Genomic DNA, 20,403 nt, shown 5'->3' on the forward strand with positions numbered 1-20,403 from the left:
ATTATACACAAACATTATTTATGCTATAAAATTAGGTTATCTAAGAAATGAAATTGTTACAACAGCAGCATTCAACTGTCCAGATTCAACTCCGGTAACAAAAACTATCGCACTCAGTGTAAATAGCAGATGCTAACCTCGAGAAATCTTCTTGTGTTGAGTTGTAGGAAGCTGCGGCCTTGTGCTTGCTTTATAACAGAAGAAAGGGTAGGCAGGGTGTATTGATGGTAGTCGGGGTGTTGTTGAGCACTGCAGGGTTCCATTGATGATGGTCGCGTGTATTGATTGGTGGTGAAGAGGTTAATTGAATGGTGGTGGCAGAACGTAGGTGGTGGCAGAGATGGAGAGGAGGCAAAAATTAACACAGTATCATACGCCTTTCTAGAAACATAAATAAATTCTATAAAATTAAATATTAAATAATATATATATATATATATATAATATTAAACAACTAAACAAATCTCAAACCAATTGGTTTCACGTTTCAACCATCATATTATTATTTTGGCAATTTCATATTTTGTGTATCGTCTAATATTAACCTCATTTTTTAAAATCACTACAAACGGTTCAACCTTTTAATTGTTTTTGTCTCAATGGCCCACCGTTGGAAAACATTTAACGCAGCAGTTACGTTTTTTCCCGAGTTTCAAACTGATGTTTTAGGGCTTTTGATCGGAAAAATGATCACCAACCCATTTTTACACCAAATAGAGAGTTTGTGTGCTTCCATCTAAACTCTAAATCATTTTATACACAACAAATATGTATCTTTAACGTTATAAATGCGTATTTAATGAATATCATGTTTGCTCTTATATTATTACATTCTTTGTGTGACATTTGTCAACTTCGGGTTATTTATACTTGTATTCTTAATGTAAACCCGACCCGTTTTGTATCCCGAACCTTTCGATATTATCAAAATTATGAATTACATGTTAAATATTTGTTTTATAGTTGTTGGATAAAAAAACACCCTTTTCGGTTCTTAAAATTACCCGAAAACGCTCAAAACGAACTCCAGGGACTAAAACTACCAAAATGGAGACTTGAAGGACCCATTTGTAGTTTGTGCTTCTTGGGTCTATAACCAACCCATTTTCATGAAACACCCTTTATGAAAGACCCATTCAACTTACTCTATATATACACACCCATCTTCTTCATTTGTGCTTGCTCATTTCTCTCTCAAATTCTTGAATTCTAAGGTTGTTCTTCATAAGTTAATCTTTCATTTTAACTAACTTCTCAACAATTAAATCTTGATGTTACAACATATATATAATATACACTCTTTGTTTACTTTCGGTCTTTCATTTCTCCGGTCTCGGCCGGTTGAAATGTCGGGCTAGTAAGGCAAGGTTACATGGAGGACTTTGTAGTCCTTGTTTATATATCTAACAAATCTAACCATATAACTTGTTATACTTGCTTATATTCTACATATTTTAGTTTATTTTTCATATTTGTCAAGTTCTATGGTATTGGGTATGTGGTGACTAGCCTCGGTTTCATCCCGAGTTGAGAACCGAACAAAAAATCGAACTTTTGTTTAAAAGCATTATTGTTAACTTTTTGAATGTAAAACTTGAGTATTATTATTTATAAGTTATTTTACAAGTTCCATGGTAATTGGGTATATGGTAACCATCCTCGGTCTTATTCCGAGTCAAGGACCGAACCAAAAACCGAACTTTTGTTTAAAAGCTTTATTGTTAACTTTTTGAATGTAAAACTTGAGTATTATTATTTATAAGTTATCTTACAAGTTCCATGGTAATTGGGTATGTGGTAACCATCCTTGGTCTTATTCCGAGTCAAGAACCGAACCAAAAACCGAACTAAACCGAGTTCACTCGCTTAAGACACACAAGTGTGTTTTTAGCCCACCAAAACTCATATTTTTCTTCAAGATTATATTTTAAATCAATTTTAGTTAGTTTCTAAACATACTTGGCATGTTGGTAACCAACTTGATCTTATAACAAGTTCGAACCGATAAGGTCGTATACTCGCTTAACGAACGTTAAGGTTCTTCACAATAGAACTACATACTTGGTTAAGTCTTTTTTGATTTTACTGAGTTATCTCATAACATTTATTATTTTGGGAAGTTAACTGTGAGCTTGGTCAATTATCAAGTCTCGAACCGACAAACCCGAACACTCGTTTAAACCTCGTTTTGGGTATTCTTATAACCAAGGGTTTTGCAATATCACATTTTAACCCACATTATTACTTAACATAGGTTGAGTAAAAAAGAAAAAAACTAATGAATAGAATACCGAGACCCGGTTTCGAGTAAACTTATTTTACAAAACTCGTTTCTTTAATTTCTCAAATATTTACATTTTAAATCCTAAACTTTATTTATTTACTTTATTTGTCATGTATTTTATTTTAAACCCTTCCAAGACTACCTACTAACACAAGACCCGTTTAATATAGGTCTTGCTCGTTAAACCGATCTCTCCGATTATTCACGACACTATCTTTCAAGTTACTTGTTAAAGTGAGTACTTTTTCATCCCCCGTTTTCCATCTTTCGTTTTGGGGGTGACATTGCATACTTATTCAGATTCAAATGATTTGTACTTAAGTCTTAAACCACAACACGTATTGTATATGTTTACTTAAATAAATGCTCGATTTGGTGTTATATGCTTTACATGATTATGTGCAAATTCTTGAATGCTAAGGCGGGTAGCCTCTTGAATGCTAAAGCGGGTAGCCTCATCAAAGTATGATCATACGTTAATTCTGAGTATATATGGTATCCCCGTATAGAAATGTGTCGTCAATGTATTCTTATTGACGATTTCATTATTGTCGTCAATGTATTCTTATTGACGGTTTTATTATCTAAATTGTTGCTATTATTTATTGTTTTCATATACTAGTTGTGGATTTCATACTATATACTTATTGTCCAAAACTATGAAAATTGCTCACCAACCTTCGTGTTGACAAACTCTATTTTATGCAATGTTACAGGTTTGATGTTAGCTTGATTGGATTACCTGAAGAAACTTATTATCTTGGCTTTAGGATATTAGAAAATAAAAGAACAAGTTATTTGTTTATCTATCTATTTTGCATTTTGTATGAACAATTGTTGTGTTATTTATGATGATATGGATTTAAATGAGTTGTTTAAATATTGTAACTTTATAGTGTCATTGTGCAATGAGCAATCATGTCGCGCCTCGATGTTTCCGCCTTCATTGGTCGGGGTGTGACACTTTGTATTAGGGGTGTTTAGTTTTTCGGGTTGAACTTTTGTAAATCAACGTAGTTTAGACGTTATAAGATAAAACAAAATATGCTTAAAAGTAATTATAATAATGAAAAAAATAATAATTATCTCCTCATAGTTGATAACTTACAATGCATGTACATAGTAAAATAGTAGTATCTAATACAGTCACTTTCACCTTTTATTCATTTAGCACTAGTATCTGGTTCATGTCAAAATAAAGCTGTCATGTAAATTATTATTTTATGTACGAAAGTAAGTTAGTAAGAGAAAGCCTAAACTTAGAACTTACCAATATTAGCGGGTAGTTTGAACATGCATACTCAGGTAAAAGTGTAGCCTCAAGTAGCAAGACAAGAGAGGGGGCATGATGGTCATCGAAAGAAGGTATCCGACATGGCGTGTAGATCTGGCATGTAGACGGTTCACATTTTGATAGCATAGTTTTTGTACTTGATATGTATACAAACTCTTTAGTTGATAAATGATGGTATGCTTATAGTTTCTGTTACCTATGATCTTTAATGTACTGGCATGTGATGATGTCCGACAAGTGACGTCTTCTGTGGCCTTAGTTGGGTGCAGGGCGCCGTAACGAACTTATATATACTGTGTATTAGGGGGGTTTTTGTCGTTTTCTTTAAAAAAAAATTTAAAATTAAGAAACAACTCAAAAAGTCAACCCAAGAAGCGTAGGGTAGAGCTGCACAAATCGGGTACACCTTGAAAACCCGAACCGGTTCGGAACCGGTTTTTTTCAACCCGGGTAGAGAATGACACCGGTTCCAGTCAGGAACCGGTTCGGTTCCCGACCCGAACCGGTGCCCAGATATGCGAACTTTTAAGAACCGGGTAGGGTATGAACCGGAACCGGTTATTACGTAAAAACCGGTTCCACCGGTTTTTTTTGAAATTTAAAAATTAGAGCCGTTAGGAACCGGTTCCAACGGCTATATAGCCGTTTTTGACCGTTGGAACCGGTTTTTTAACTATAAATAGGGTATTTTCTTACTAAGAATAGCAAGTTTCAAAACTATCAAACACACTCCAATTCCAAAACCATAAAACACACTACAAACCACAATTAACCTTAAACCGACCACAAATGGCATCCAATGATGACGTTGTTATGGTGATCGAAACAACAAGATGCCCCGATGTTTGGGTCCATTACGATTTGTGTCTCATGACCGACTCACATGAGTTGGCACGTTGCAAATATTGCTCGAAGATTCTTAAAGCAGGGTCCAACTCGACATTACGAAAACATACGAATAAGTATTGTCGAGAGAAAAGAAGATTGGAAGATAAAAAAAAGGAAGTGGGAGAGTCGTCCGGCTCTACAACCCAAAAATAAGTATTCCCGGATTAAAACGACGGACTTTGTTTTTTATGTTTTAGTTGTTATGTTTAGTATCGTTTATGTTTTAATAATGTTTGTAATAGTTAGTTTTTAAATAAATAAAGGAGTAGTATTTTAGTTTGTTTTTGAGTTTGGTGGTGAAACAAGTAATGGAAACAAGTTATATATAGGTTTGGCCCAAAAACCGGTTCCAACGGCTATATTACCGTTGGAACCGGTTCCAACGGATATATTGCCTCAAAAACCGGTTCCAACGGCTATATTACCGTTGGAACCGGTTCCAACGGCTAGTTTGACTTTTTGTTTGACCCTTGAAAAAAACCCGTCGGAACCGGTTTTTCCGGGTACGACCCGAACCGGTTCCAAATAAGAACCGGGTAGGAACCGGGTTGGAACCGGTACTGAAATATATATAGTAGAACCGGTCCCGATTTTCGGGTACAAAAATACCCAAACCGGGTATTGTTCCAACCGGGTTGGAACTGGAACCGGTTCCGGTTCGGTTCCACCGGTTAGGTTCCGGAACCGGTTTTTTTGTGCACGTCTGGCGTAGGGTTCGGTACTTTTCACCGTACGCTCAACACAAGCGTAGGGTACGGTACTTTTGGCGTAGGATATTGTGTGATTTCAACTTAAGGTTGTAATTTTCTTGTAAATTATTTATATAATATACTATTTTGTAAGTTTCTCTCAAAACCATCATAAAATCCATACAGAAGTCCTTAATTTTGTCTTAACATCAAACAAAGATCAACTCAGATAATGTTAACATAAATAATACATCCATAAACAAACACCACATGTTTGTTGCATATCAACGAAACTGAAAAAACCAGCCTCACGCGTGTGCTTTGTTGTTTCACACGACAAACGCAATAATACCCTTCTCACCTGCAACATTCTTGGACATAATCTCCCATGAAGAAGAAACCAGATATGATTCCTCTGGTAAAACAAACGGTTTTGAAATCTCGCTTATCATCAAATCCCCACAAAATGGGCATTCACTAGCTGTTGCACCATTTACACCCTCCTTTGGTTCCACACTCATTAACGTGAGTTGCTTTTGAAGATCCAGTATATACTCAGCCTGCAAATGGATTTTAAAATTTCCGTTAACACATATACTTGTTTAACTAAAACATGAAGTAAGAAAAAATCAAAAAGAAAAAATAATAATAATAAAAATAATCACTCACTTTAGCAAAGAAAGATGCTGCTCTAAAGAAGTCCCCTGCTGAAAAGGCAGTTTCAGCCTGCAATACACAAACCACTTGAGCCAATAATACTGTAAATCAATATAAACTATATAACATTATAAACATTAACAAGAAAATAACTGACAGCACCTGTTCTAAATATACTTGGTCTCTCTGGTAAGGATCAGAACAATTTGCCAAAGCAGCAGCATATTCCTTTTAACTCCAGATACACTTTCCACATATCTCGCCCTTCATCCGTTACCGACACCTATTTTGACTCTCCAAGGTCAACATTTTATCAAAAAAGAATATGTGTGCGTGTAATGTAACTTATAATGCAAACCTGAAAGATTGAGTTTTCATCATATGCATAGAACAAGCCAGCAGATGCATCAATGGATAAGCCAATTATCCCCTTTGTAATTAGCAAAAGAAGCACGCAAATTAAGCTGTCAATGTAGAGCTAGCCCACTTGGTATAGGTTCTTGGCTCTTAGTCAGTCTTGGGTTTAAACCCAAGCAAGGGGTGGAATTATGTAAATAAGGGAAGTAAGCATTGCTGTTAAAAAAAGTATTTGAATCCATACTCTTCATTAAAAGTATAAATTAGTAATATAATATAGATAGCATACCTCCCCTGCATAACGAGATATTGTAAAACTCGTGCGCGAAAGCTTCGGTTTTATAAAACGTTTGTATTTTGGAAATGTCTGGTATAGCTTCTGAGCAAACGTTTCATGAGTAGAGTTCGCGAACATGCTGCATTTAAGTAATTTAATAACATAAATAGCTTATGTTTATAAATTATAACCATTGTTTCTTAATCTACATATATAGGATTATAGGGTTACTTAATACCATTCTTCATCCAGAAGTGCAATGATTCCTCCCGGTTTCTGTAATAAATTTCATTAGTTTCGACTTTTTATTAAAATAATTGATGTACATGCAATCAAGCAGGATGTACAACACCTTCTCAATTAGATCCAAAACATCTTGGTTGTCAACAACTCTATGTAGCTACAGTTTATCGCTTCCTTTGTATACTCTTCTTGCTCCATTTTAAACACGTGCTGCATCGAATATGTTTTATTTTTAAATCAGCACATAAAAATTTCATATATTTAATTCACGAGTGTGACCGATAAAACCTAACCTGATTGAAATGTTGTTGTAGTTTTTCATTTGTGAAGCTGATACAAAACTGCTCAAAACTATTTCAAACAAATCACTAAAGTTAATTCTTTATAATAAAATGAATTCTATATTCTAAAAAAAATACCTGTTATGCTTAAAACTTTCGAACCCGTAAATATCAAGAACACCAATTAGTGATTTTGAATTCGGATCCTGCCCGATCGACTTGTTTATTTTCTCTACAATCCTGCAAGATTATAAACTTAGAAAACAAAATATAATAAATAATAATATGTGATTACATACTTGACCAGATTTTACCAGTCAAACAAGCGAGAGTAGATTGTTTTAGCTAAAGCATCTCTACTACCGAGTGCAGCTTCCAGATCAAGAGTTCTTGTAATAACTTCTTCTGGTGTTATCAGTACGTGTTTAATCAATGCATCCTCTAAATTTTAGCATCACACCTGTTCATTAGATGCCGGTTAATAATTAAAACTCACCAAGAACTTATAACTTAAATTATTATTAATAAAAAAATTAACTTACATAAGCAATTCAGCTGTCACATTCAGATGAAACCGAGATTTCTCATTTTTAAGAACCGAAGAGTCGATCTCCTCTCCTTTTGCAAACTCAATATTACCAAGATGAAGAATTGCAGCTACAACCCTAAATATTGCATCCTGAAAAATCTGTGAAATGTTAGAAATAAAACAAAAACAAGAATAATAATAATAAGATATATATGAACCTGTTCTTCTTCACTGATTCCAACAATGTCCATTGCTCTTCTGGTAGCAAGATATTCATCTTACGCCTTCAAGCTCAAACGATTTTGACTGATTTAAGTAATGGTATGACTGTGGACTTTCCAGTTTAAACTTTTCTCTATCCTGCAAATTGAGAAAAAATTGCACCTTTTGAGTATCAAGTCCTTGAATTTATGAATATGAGTTTTATTTTCTTTTTTGTATTTTATTTTTATTATCTTTATCTATTTATGTATTGCTATTATTATGTGTTATTATATTTACTATTATTATATTACTCCTGAAATTGATTTCCTTTTATATTCCCTCATATATATGATTTTTAGAGATGAGGGTCACTCTGGAAGCCACCTCTCTATTCTCTGGGATAGAGGTATGGTGTGCCTATTGGTGGGATTCCACCGGGTATGATTGATATATAGTGTAAAAACAAATATAAATTCAAACTCATAGATGAAGAAGATGAGGGTAGTTTAGTCGTTTAAATATGTATGTGAAGGCCACACCACTAAGTCTGTAAACAAACCGAACGTTCAATGAACAATTCATGTACTTCAGCAAAGTCCGTTTATGTTTGTTAATTTAATAAACGGATGAACATGAACAAAACAATATGATCATTTAGTTAAGCGAACGACGATGAACACATGTCTCATTCATTCATTTAGTTCATGAATGTTCTTTAATGAATTTTCGTTTAAGTTGCTTTCATTGTTAATTTGTTCATTTGCTTTCATTTATGTTCATTAGTTTACGTTTGTTGGAGTTCATTCGTTTAAATTCATTGATATATTCATTTCATTTAAATATTTTTGGCCCGTTGCAACTTAATTTGGTTTTCATAATTCATAGGCCCAACGCATTGCTACCACAATACTTTTAACTAGGTTTACGCATTATGTTCATTCGTTTACGTTCATGAGCCATTCGTTTATATTGTTGACGAACATGCCCCATTCATTTAGTTGTTCTTGTTCGACCATTTGTTCGGTTAAAGTTAAACAAGCGAACGCGAAATGCTCCATTCATGTCCGTTCGGTTTGTTAACAGGCCTACACGCCACTCATATATATATTAAATCTCCTTTAACCTATGCATATGGTTTCATTTGTAAAATTTTGGTCAAAGACATGCCATGTGACGAAAATGCCCTTAACTGTTTTGTAAAGACAAGCACTTTAACCTTATAACACATTGGCACCTCATCAAAGGCACTATTGTCTGGCCTTTTTGTCATTTGACATTTGGTATAAACAAAACCAGATGCATACTGAAAAAAATACTAGGAGTCTTGGACAATTTTCATGACCAGAAGCTTACAATAATGAATCATTGGGCCCGTATATGTAATTTGTCGAACCACAAAGACCACTTTTGTAATTTACTCGTAAATACCTCAGGTGGTGCAGCAGAAAGAAGATAAAAACAATGGTAGTTCCTTTCAGGATCCGATATCTGACAAACACGTGATCTTTCAAGCAGATACGTCCTAATAGCCGCCCCCGATATCCTCCCACTTTTGTCAAACTGTATCTCAACAAATTTACCAAAACGACTATTTCACCATAACAAAACCAAAACAGTTAAAAAAAAAACATTAGTTTCATATAAAAAATAAAAGATTTAAAAACCTTAGACCGATCGTATACCTCGAGTTGTTATTCCTCACAGTTTTTGCATTCCCAAATGCTTCTAGTACTGGATTTGACTGCAAATGAATACACATTTGTTCATAACATATTAACTTCAGGGGTAATAAAGTAAATTCAATCTTACTTCAAGAACTTGCTGTTCAACCGTGCGTCCTTCCACACCGGATCGATCCCCTAAATGTGCAAGATATCTCATAAGCATCTTTGTTGTTTCAGTTTTACCAGCACCACTTTCTCCACTCACCAATATTGAATTACTTTTTCCTTCATTTATCATCGCCCTAATATTAAAAAGTAAAAATTATAATAACATCTAGTAAACTGAATTACAAAATATTATTAGTTTCATAATATATTAGTATATACCGGGTATGCAACATCTGCAACAGCAAAAACATGGGGACTAAGTTCTCCGAATCCCGCTCCTTTATATTGTTACATCATGTGTGTATCATACAAATGAGGCAATCTTTGAAACGGATTTATAGCAATTAAAATATTTCCAGTATATGTCTACAAAAATCATAAAAGAAATATGTTAAAGAGAAATTTTAAACTTTTTAAAAAAATGAAATGTGAAATCTCACATAAATCTCGTTAAGTTCATATCTAGTTGCCAAATTTTGTAACACTCCCAGTTCAAGTAAATATGAAAGACGCGTCATATCATCTACACCTCCAGGAGGAGCTTCGGTATCTTTAGGGAACACTTTCGAGACATTTGTAACAATCTGCAGTCAAATTAGTTTTTGCAAGATGGAAATAAAAAAAAATGTTTAAAACTTACTGTTTTTCCCTTTGTGGTTTGTACATGAAGCTCTTGCCCGTTGATTCGGGTCACTTCGCCGTCGATCCATGCTAAAGCGGGATCTTCAACCCAAACGTGTGACCCCACAATAATATTAACCGGTGCCGCCTGCAAGTGATATATTTTATCAACACAAATAAAGGGAACAAACAAACATGCATACCCAATATAACGAGATTCATATTATTATTATTACAAAACCCTAGATTGTCTTCATAACATAAGACAGCAACCAATTTCAACTTGAAATTTAAAATTAGCAAAAACCTAAAGCAAGATTCAAAACATTATGGAAACTAGGTTGAACAGTTGACTTCACTAACTAAGAAACAATCAACCAAACTGTGCCAGTAATCATAGAGATAGTCATGGCTCGTTTATGGTCTTTCTCAAAATATACAAAAAATAACTAAAAATGCGTATAAATAAATTAACTAAAGCAGAGGCCAAGCTTAAAAAACAATTCACTAGCTGAGATTGAACCCAGTTAAGCTCGGGCTCGACTCGTTTAACACCCCCCCAAAAAAAATACAAAACATTTATGAGTTACAATTGTCTTGATGACAGAAAATACTATCTTCCAGCAGAAACCTGGTTGAACAGATTTGACTTGACCAACAAACAATTAATCAACCAATATACATAAATAATTAAAAGCGTATACAAATTAACTAAAGCTGAGCCTCCCGAGCTTAAAAAAAGACCGACACGCTGAGCGTGAGCCTAGTCGAGCTCGGGCTCAGCTCGTTGACACACCTAAAATAATACAATACATTTTACGAGTTACAAAACCCTAGATTGTCTTCATAACAAACTTGTTTACTTGCAGATTTTGATCATATTAATCTCTAGAAACATCTGCAGCAAAGATTCATTCAGCATATATCAACAATTTTGGCCCTAAATTAATCACAGAAAATATAATCTTCCAACTTAAAATTAGCAGAAACCTAGTTGAGCAAATTTGACTTGACCAACAAACAATTAATCAACCAAATTGAACCACTAATAATAATCATTAAAAAAGATTAGTATTAACATACCATATATTAATTAAGGATGATTATAAAGCTCAATGGATCTTCTTCTTCTTCTCGTCAATGATCCGCAAACCACTTGCTGATGCTGCTGATGCTGACTCAGATCAATAACAACAATAAGTTGATGATGAACAAGAACCCTAGATTATTATTATTATTATTATTATTATATATATATTTTTTTATTATGATGATGATGCAGTTGCAAAGTAAAGGAAAGGAAAGCAAGACAACTTTTTGGAAACAGCAAAGCAAAGAGCAATATGTGCTGTGGGGTTATTGTACTCTCTTTCTCTCTCTAGGATAATAATAATATTATTATTATTATTATTATTATTTATTTATACAAACAGCAAAGCAAAGAGCAATATGTGCTGTGGGGTTATTGTACTCTCTTTCTCTCTCTAGAATAATAATAATAATAATAATAATAATATTATTATTATTATTATTATGTGATGCTCAAAACTCAAAATCAAGCAAGACATCAAGCAGCTGTTTTGAGGGTTGAGTTAGACTTTGAGGTTTGTGGTTCATTTTATTTTACCAAATTGTCATCCTCATGTTTTTTTATTATTTTCTTTACCTTATTTGTATGAAGATATTTAAATTTTAAAAATTTTAACGTTATGATTTCTCAATGTAATAACTTTATTTGCAAGTGTAGTTTTTGGATTCAAATTAAATGTTTCATAATTGGTATCATATCTATTATTTGTGTTTTGAAAATTTTTATATTGAAACTAAAATTAAATATTTGTGTTTTATTTTTTTTCTGAGTAAAAGAATAAAGTATTTTAACTTTTAACATTGTAAAAAAAATGTCATAAAATAAAGTCATGGATATAGTCATGTGTTAAGCAATAAGTTGGTTGCGTATGACATTTAATTCGCCGATCAAACGAAAAGCTTCTTTAAATTCACATTATACAACCCAATCCGCTGAACTCTTTTCAAGAACACAACAGCTTCGGGGGTAAAGAACCCAAAAATATCAAAAGCAAATTTATGAAAACATGCCGGCTCTCATTTATGTATCATTAATAAAACTCATGGTTTGTTGTGTATTGCTGTAACTAGAGGATTTTAAATTAAGTCTTAGATAACATTTTCCAGTTTACAATACAAAAGAAAAAAAAAAAGAAACAAGAGCGTGTTCATATTCGTTAACAAACGTAGACGAACATAAACAAATGAATATAACTGAACATATATGAACGGATGTAACAGAGCGAACACCAATTAAAAGTAAACGCGAATATAAATCTGTTGGGCCTAAAAATTTAATAAAAGCAGACAAGATTGCAATCGGTGATACGTTAATTTAATAAAACTAGACAAAATTTAATGAGCCTAACACATAAATGAATAAATAAACGAACAAACGTACAATAGCAAACGTAAACGAACGAACATTCACATACATAAGTGAACGAACGAGACATGTGGTCATGTTGAACTAAATGAACACAATTTTTTTTATCGTTTATTAAGTAAAAGAACATCCAGCTGAACAATTTACTGAACTTTCGGTTCGTTTACAAACCTACCGATTAGAACCAAATAAAACAGTATCCTAATGAGAAGTATTAACGAAAAAGACAACAGAACAATACCAGGATTCATAACAGCATTAGCAGCAGCCAAAAGCTCAGAATGCTTTTGACGTGTTTACGTTTGGCGGCCCGAGAGTTTTCGTGTGGCAGGACGACCTATTTTACTGTGAACACATCATCAACATTTGAGTTTTATTAATGTTTTATTTATTATATGAAACTTTAAACTTTTATAAGTAACAAAGGACATGAAAGTGAAACCATTTCTAAGCTGTTTGTCGGATCGTGCAGAGGCTAAACCCCTTGTGGTTCTATGATGCTTCGCGTTCAAAAGCTTATTTTTTCTGGCGGACCCGACTAAGGTTGACTTCTTTTGACCATTGATTCTATCTTTATCTACAAATTCTTCCGACTTCCCAAAAGATCTGATTTCAGCAGCCCCCGAGTCCTCACTTTCTGATAGTGTAACATTATTATGGTCACCTTTTGATTTAAATTGCTTAGGAGAATTGGCGGGAAATCTTTTTGCAAACCCGCGACCATTTTCACTTATGTCACCGTTATTTAAAGGCAGGAGTTCGCCGTTGGTGGATAAAAGAGGAGTAACGTTTGTTCGTCTAGCTGTCCGTGATATTTTCTGGGGCCTACGGTCAGCCCACTGGGCCACAGGTGGAGATGGAGACCGTGTTGATGGCCCACGCTTACGGTTAGTTGAGGTAATAAGACCAGGGTTTGACCCGTTGGAAATGGTTGCGGGTTGACCGTGGGTCAACTTAGGGACCCCACTTGGCCCTGATCTTGGACCGCATGCAACTGCTTGTGGTTTAGTGGTCGATGAGGGGTACCAGAAATCAAGTCTTGGCGAACATTGTCCCTGATTAACATGATATTGAAACTGCTTTATAGGCCACCCGATTTATGTATCTGTTTTTTATCATTACCGAATCTGGCTAAAAACATGCATAATGACAAAAATGACCTCAGTTGTTTTCTAAATACAATAGGTTTAACCTATAACATGTTGACAATCATCAAAGGTACTTTTGTCTTTTCAAACTCGTAAGGGCATTTTTTGATCACTGGCAATACATCACTAAAAACCTTCACTCTCTCCCTGAAAAGTGAAAGATTGTTATGAACTGAATCTTATACAAGAAAAGAAACAAACTTTTTTTAAAAATTACCTGGCTTTAATAGTTGACTCGCGAAGACCGCGTTTAAGATCCTCGGGGGAATAAAAAGGCAGCTTGCTTTTAAACAAACCAGACGGTGGCTCATCCGGTGCACAAAGTGCAGCATTTGCAAGTTGTTTATAATCTCCAAAGCGATTACACTTGTATTCAGCAGCCATTGACTTTAGGTCAAACCGCAAGCATTGTAAAAAACTAGTTACATCCTCTTGACTTACATTTACAGTACTTCTTGACATACTTGGAAGTGAAGATAATATTGGATTTTCCATGTTGTCACGAAAACTTGCTGACCTGTCCATCAACACAGCTGTACGGGCCCCACGTTTCCCAAATTTAGCAGTGATCCCATTGCACCAGTTTGTACGCATTATCTGTTTTGTAAACCCTGTCAATACAGTTGTGCATGACCAGTATCAATGATAGATACATAGATGGATATAGGGCTGTAAACGAACCAAACCAAGCCAAACCGAACCAGGCCTTGTTCATGTGCGTCCGTTAAGCTTTTATCATACAGGCGAACGGTTCAAGAACAGCTACCAAACAAAATTTTTTTGCCCGTGTTCGTTCATTAAGTAAATGAAGTTGTTCGTGAACGGTTCACAAACGAGCACAAATGAACATGAACAACCTTTTATTTGATTAGGCTAACCTAGAATGATCATTGTCAACGATTCGGTCCGGCTGCCAAGTTTGTGTTTGTGTTTTTTGAACATTCATATGTTAAATTTAATTAATCACCTACTCATATATCCTTTTGTTTTATAGTTAAAAATTATGCTGAAATCTACATAACAAGATTAGAAAAGTCATTAAAAGTATTAAAAACCTTTAACGAACAAACATAAACAAGCATTCTTATCGAACGCTCACAAACACAATTGAACGAACACGACCTCTGTTCATGTCTGCTCATTATCAAACAAACAAACATAAACGAACTTCCCAGTTCCCGCCAAACAGTTTGTCAGACGTCCGGTTCGTTTACTGCCCTAGATAGACATATACTACACAAAATAATAATAATACTAAAATACTTGATGACTTAAAATATCTTAATTATCTTCCAATAAATACATCTACATTGGTAGCACAAAAACACAAATTAGGTTAAAAAGCATAAACCTTTATCACTAAAGACACAAATTCTCAATGGATCTTGATCAAACACAAGTATTTAGATACCATACCATGCGTCCATGCATATGCATACAATTCTGATCTGGGTATTTGTAAAAATCAAAACTTGAACAAATTGGGATGAATTAAAGACCTAGTTTCTTGAAATTGAAACCCTAAAAGTGGAATTAAGATCAAATTGGAGAGAATCTTGAAAAACCCATGAGTAAATTATAAAGGTGGTGTAATATAATAATTCTTGATGTCAATTACAAATGGTTACATGCCTTTATAAAGACTAATTACAATATGGAAGGAGTAAATCTTGGAGTAATACAAGCCTCTAATTACAAATGGTTACATGCCTTTATAAAGACTAATTCACTAAAATGGGTGTTTGGAAGGGTTTACGAACGTTCCTACTGATGAGTGAACATTGTTGATTGAGCATTCCTGTTGTTGAGTGAGCATTCCTATTGTTGAGTGAACATTCATGTATGCATGGATGTTTGGATGGATGTGTATAACTCTTATGTGAACACTCTTGCTATGGAGTGAACATTCATGTATGTGGGTGAACAATGTCAACATATGGTTTAAGAACAAACTAGAGCATCTAATGCAATGGGTCCTTGGTTTACAAATCTTATTAATGTTCATTCAAAAGCATGAATGTTCACTCAACACCGAGAGTGTTCACATAAGAGTTAAACACATCCAAACACCAATGAACATGGACGTTCACTCAACAGTAGGAATATTCACTAGCACCTGTTGGTTGTCACAAAAGGGCATGTACTATCACTCGCTACATTTTTGTGTCATCATATCCGGCCGCTGGCTTTGGTAATTGATGATTTCATCAACTTAACATGCCATAAATGATAATAAAAAAGGACTACACACTTAATCCATGTCGCCAACTTCTCAATTCAACTTTCACACATCCTTTGTTTAGTGGTTAATTAACATGCCATAATAATAATAATAATAATAATAATAACTAAAGACTTAATACATTTCATCAATCTCTCAGTCTGATTTTTACACGTCCATCATTTTCTGGAACACCTTTAATAATTTTGAGTTTGTTATCTTGTGCAACCTCGATTTCAACCTACAACAATCCATAAGCTACACATTAGAGAAATCTGACAAATACATATATGGTAGTTAATTCCATACCATTTCTTTAATGGCGGGTCTTCCGTGAAAACAACCACCGGCACCCGTAATAAACTCTAGTGTCTCCATCACTATATACCATAAACACCCCGACCAAAAGACTCAAACGACACTCCTAGTTCACATGAATATACGAGAAATTTACTCCCAGACTCCTTGAGAAATTTGATTTGCTCCTTCACTATATTCCATGCGCTATCGAGAGGTTGGTAATGTAAATCAATTATTGTGTAGTTATTGAACCTTGCGTTGCTGCATGTTATCTAGTTAGTAACTTCACACAAGCAAATAAAACAGCATATTTGTATCCGCACAAGCAAATAAAACAACAGATTTGTAACAAACCTTTCTTTGAATTGTTTCTCATTGTTTCTCATCCTTACAGTTAAGTCTAGTTTTATTATTAAACCTTTAAACCTAATGATCTATTTTCAGCTATGTTAGTTCATTTATATTGTTAATGAACGAACATGACCAAGAAAACTGCATACGTTTAACTGTCCGTGTTCGATCTTTTGTTCGATTAAAGTTAAACAGACAAATATTAACATTCCCAGTCATGTTCGTTCAATTGGTTTACAGGCCTAATTCTTGGCTCAATATGAAGTTTAAAACTCTGCATTTTTAATCAACCCCGAAAGTAACTATGAAGTCAGTTTTTTTTTTTTAAACCTGAATGTAGTGATGAATGACAATCTCATGTTGTTCCATTAGACTAGCAAAATATACCAATTCATCAACTCTACCATAGCTGCAACATACATCAACACACGAATTATACAAACTGCAAAATAAATTAATAATAATGATAATAACTAAATGATACGAACCTTTCAAGTATCTTCATTGTAGTTGCTTCATCCAACACATCTTTACTGTCACTAAGAAAAGCACGAAATTCCATAAGAATTGATTGGTATTCTGAATTACGCTTCTCATGTGAGTCGTCTTCCAGCAGTAATCTATTGATCTGAAATAATATATAAATGAAAATATGCAGTTGAAGAATTATAAAACAAATTAATATAAACCTTGTCAAGGTACAGTTCAGTGGCCCATGTAGATATCATCATTATTTGAAATTTATCATCTTTCTCAATATTATCAAGCTTCCGTAATAAAAACGTCCTTAGCGCATCCTTCAAGAAACAATAAAAAATTATCGAAGCGTGTTCGTCATGCAGATGGCATTAACGTAATTTATATAAAATCTCATAGAATGAAACAGAACTGTATATACCTGTTCACCTATGCCTTATAAACTTCAATGTGATTTCTTCAAATGATAATGCATAGTTAATCTGCAAAAGTTACTTGTTTAACTAAAACATGAAGTAAGAAAAAATCAGAAAGAAAAAATAATAATAATAAAAATAATCACTCACTTTAGCAAAGAAAGATGCTGCTTTAAAGAAGTCCCCTGCTGAAAAGGCAGTTTCAGCCTGCAATACACAAACCACTTGAGCCAATAATACTGTAAATCAATATAAACTATATAATATTATAAACATTAACAAGAAAATAACTGGCAGCACCTGTTCTAAATAAATATACTTGGTCTCTCTGGTAAGGATCAGAAAATAACAAGCCAGCAGATGCATCAATGGATAAGCCAATTATCCCCTTTGATGCCGACTCAGATGTTTGGTCAAAATAAAGCTCTTCCACAATTTGCTCACTGATTCTATTTACAACCTAAATGATGCAGATATTAATGGGATGTAAAATATAAATTGCAAAATGTTTAATATTAGAGGCAAGTATTCATTTGCACCTTCACTCTGTTTCCAATTAGAAGCAACAAGTGAAACTCTGAGAGTGCAATAGAACTAGGTTTAACCACTTCACCGCCATCACCTAATTTTGAATAATCCAAAAGAGCTTTATTCTCCACAAAACTCACAGCCCCGTTTGACGATCTTATGATCTCAACAAAACAATTTTATTGGATAATTTCATATAAATGAATAATCAGATAATCATAAAGAATAATTTAACTAACTCTGGACCTGTTTTGTGCCCCAAAATTCAGACCACCATGATAGATACCAGCTCCAGAAAGCCAAGCAAAATGCACTGCTCTTCTTTGTTTAATGCAGCTCACTAAAAGATAATTTATTAACTATTAATATATACTTCAATATAAAAACTATGAAGTATATAAAGCACTTGCCTATTTGGAATATCTCCAGGAAGCTCCATAAAAATTGCACTGCGCGGTCTACATAACTGGCAAAGACAGCCTAAGTTGAAAATACAAAATATTTAAATTATGCAATCAACAATACCAGTAAAGAAGAATAGCATGAGCCATAATGACAAATAAATTACCTCTGGAGATCCGATACCCGTAAAAGAATAGAGCCTTGTTGGAGTTACTGCCATAATATAGTATCTAGTTCCAGTGTTGAAGCTAGCTGTTTCCATCTATACATAAGTTAATAAAAAATCAGCATATCTATAAGATCATGAATAAAAAATAAACTTTAGAAAGAAAAGACACCTGCAGCCTGACCTGCTTTGACGGGCTACCCGATGTGGCAGTTTTGCCAGCTCTGCTTGACTGTCAAAATTGTTTCTCTTAATGCAGGTAATTGATTGCATATGGAATCACCTGGATGCTCGTGTGGTGTACCAAACATGCGATCTTCTTGGTCAAGAGTGTGTGTCAAACTTTTGGTTCAAAGATCTTTATCGATAAAGAAAACAACCCCGAATGTTTCCAGTCTCTATCTCTAACCATACCCGATATCATTTCACAAGACCCATCTTCAAGATTCCATCTTTTTGATAAGACTATCCGAAAAACTTGCTGAAGCCTGGGCTAATTTTCAACCCGACCCACTAATGGTACGTACGTTCATGAGGAGGACGTTTCATCAGAAGCTAAAAAACGAAAACACTATCGGTTTAAAGAAGCAAGAATTTGGTATATGGCATGTGTGTTATTCAATGCATTCGTGGGCCCTACAACTGCTTGCACCAAGATGGGGGCCGAGTGCATGGCCATGGAACTCGGTTATGTAAAAAGGCACTGCTCGTATGGTAATTTAGCTCCTTTGTGGAAGCTTCTAGATATTGAGCTCATGTGCCAACGAAAGCATGCATGAGGAAGAAAAGAAGGCTTTTGTCATAGAATTTGCAGGTTATTGGTCTCGGCTACGCGCTACAAGAAAAGAATAAAAGTAATCACTTGAATTCGTGGTTTTATTTTTAGCCATTGGATATAGTGGCATACATATATATTAACAAGAGTTTGACTAAAAGTCAAACTGTACATGGATGCTTGTTTCTTGAAGCAGTGGATTTGATTCATATCTGTTGAAAGTCTGTTGGGATCCAGTTGATGAACAATATACATTAGTGACTAGTTTTCAGCCGATTAATTTTCATTTCATGTTAACTCATCACGTGATGATTTTGAAGTTTGATTATTGTATGTATATTTGTAACAAAAGAAAAAAGGTCATAATGTGAGGGTGTGTTTTAAACGGATTGTGTTGTGTTATTTATGGTACCGAAATGATTATTATCTTTGATTTGGTTAAATGGGTTAAACATGGCGTGGCGAGTTGTGTAACCTGTTTATTGTACATGCCCATGCTAGTGTTTGTTTAAGAATACATGTGTCATGTTGTGTTTTACCTATTTTACTGATCACGATATGTTTTGCCTAAAACAAACAGAATATGGACGGATATCATGGTTTAGTCATACAAGCAGAAACAATCTTTCCTGATCTCTCAAAACAAAAATATAAAGTGTTTTTGCGTTTCATTAATTTTGCATAAGTATAAGAAACTTTTGAAGAGGGTCGCCCTCTTCTGTGCAGCATTCGGAACAGCATCATCAAAAAATCAAAATGCTGCAGAACTAATGGGTATGGTTTAGCATACAAGCACTAGGTAGGTAGCTTGGTGTAAGAACCCAACAATATAAATGAACAAATATCCCGTTTGGTTCGGTATCAATCAGCCATGATAAGAAACCATTGACCAAGCTTTAATTTAATAATGCAAAATTACAGCAGAGTGATGTCCATAATAAATAAGAAGCAAGCATGATTAGGTAAAGATTGATAAAACAACAAACGAACGAAAACAAGGAAAGGAAA

General features: G+C 34.3%; 1 long non-coding RNA gene and 2 pseudogenes across 1 annotated transcript; all 3 read right to left on the reverse strand.

Moving 5' to 3' along the window:
* Positions 1-5,484: 5,484 nt before the first annotated feature.
* On the reverse strand, positions 5,485-14,353 carry LOC143578064 (myosin-17-like; annotated as a pseudogene).
* On the reverse strand, positions 5,821-6,247 carry LOC143576402 (uncharacterized). Its single transcript, XR_013142941.1, has 3 exons — positions 6,171-6,247; positions 5,975-6,095; positions 5,821-5,881 (listed from the first exon to the last, which is right to left on the reverse strand). It is a non-coding gene; the product is annotated as an uncharacterized LOC143576402 (long non-coding RNA).
* Positions 14,354-16,128: 1,775 nt separating the features above from the next.
* Positions 16,129-20,403, reverse strand: part of LOC143578075 (vacuolar sorting protein 18-like) — a 62,503-nt pseudogene continuing 58,228 nt past the window's right edge.

The sequence above is a fragment of the Bidens hawaiensis genome, unplaced genomic scaffold, assembly GCF_021521415.1.
Source record: "Bidens hawaiensis isolate Kalapana, Puna unplaced genomic scaffold, B.hawaiensis_p1.1 tig00001461_1, whole genome shotgun sequence".
NCBI classification, from domain to species: domain Eukaryota; kingdom Viridiplantae; phylum Streptophyta; class Magnoliopsida; order Asterales; family Asteraceae; genus Bidens; species Bidens hawaiensis.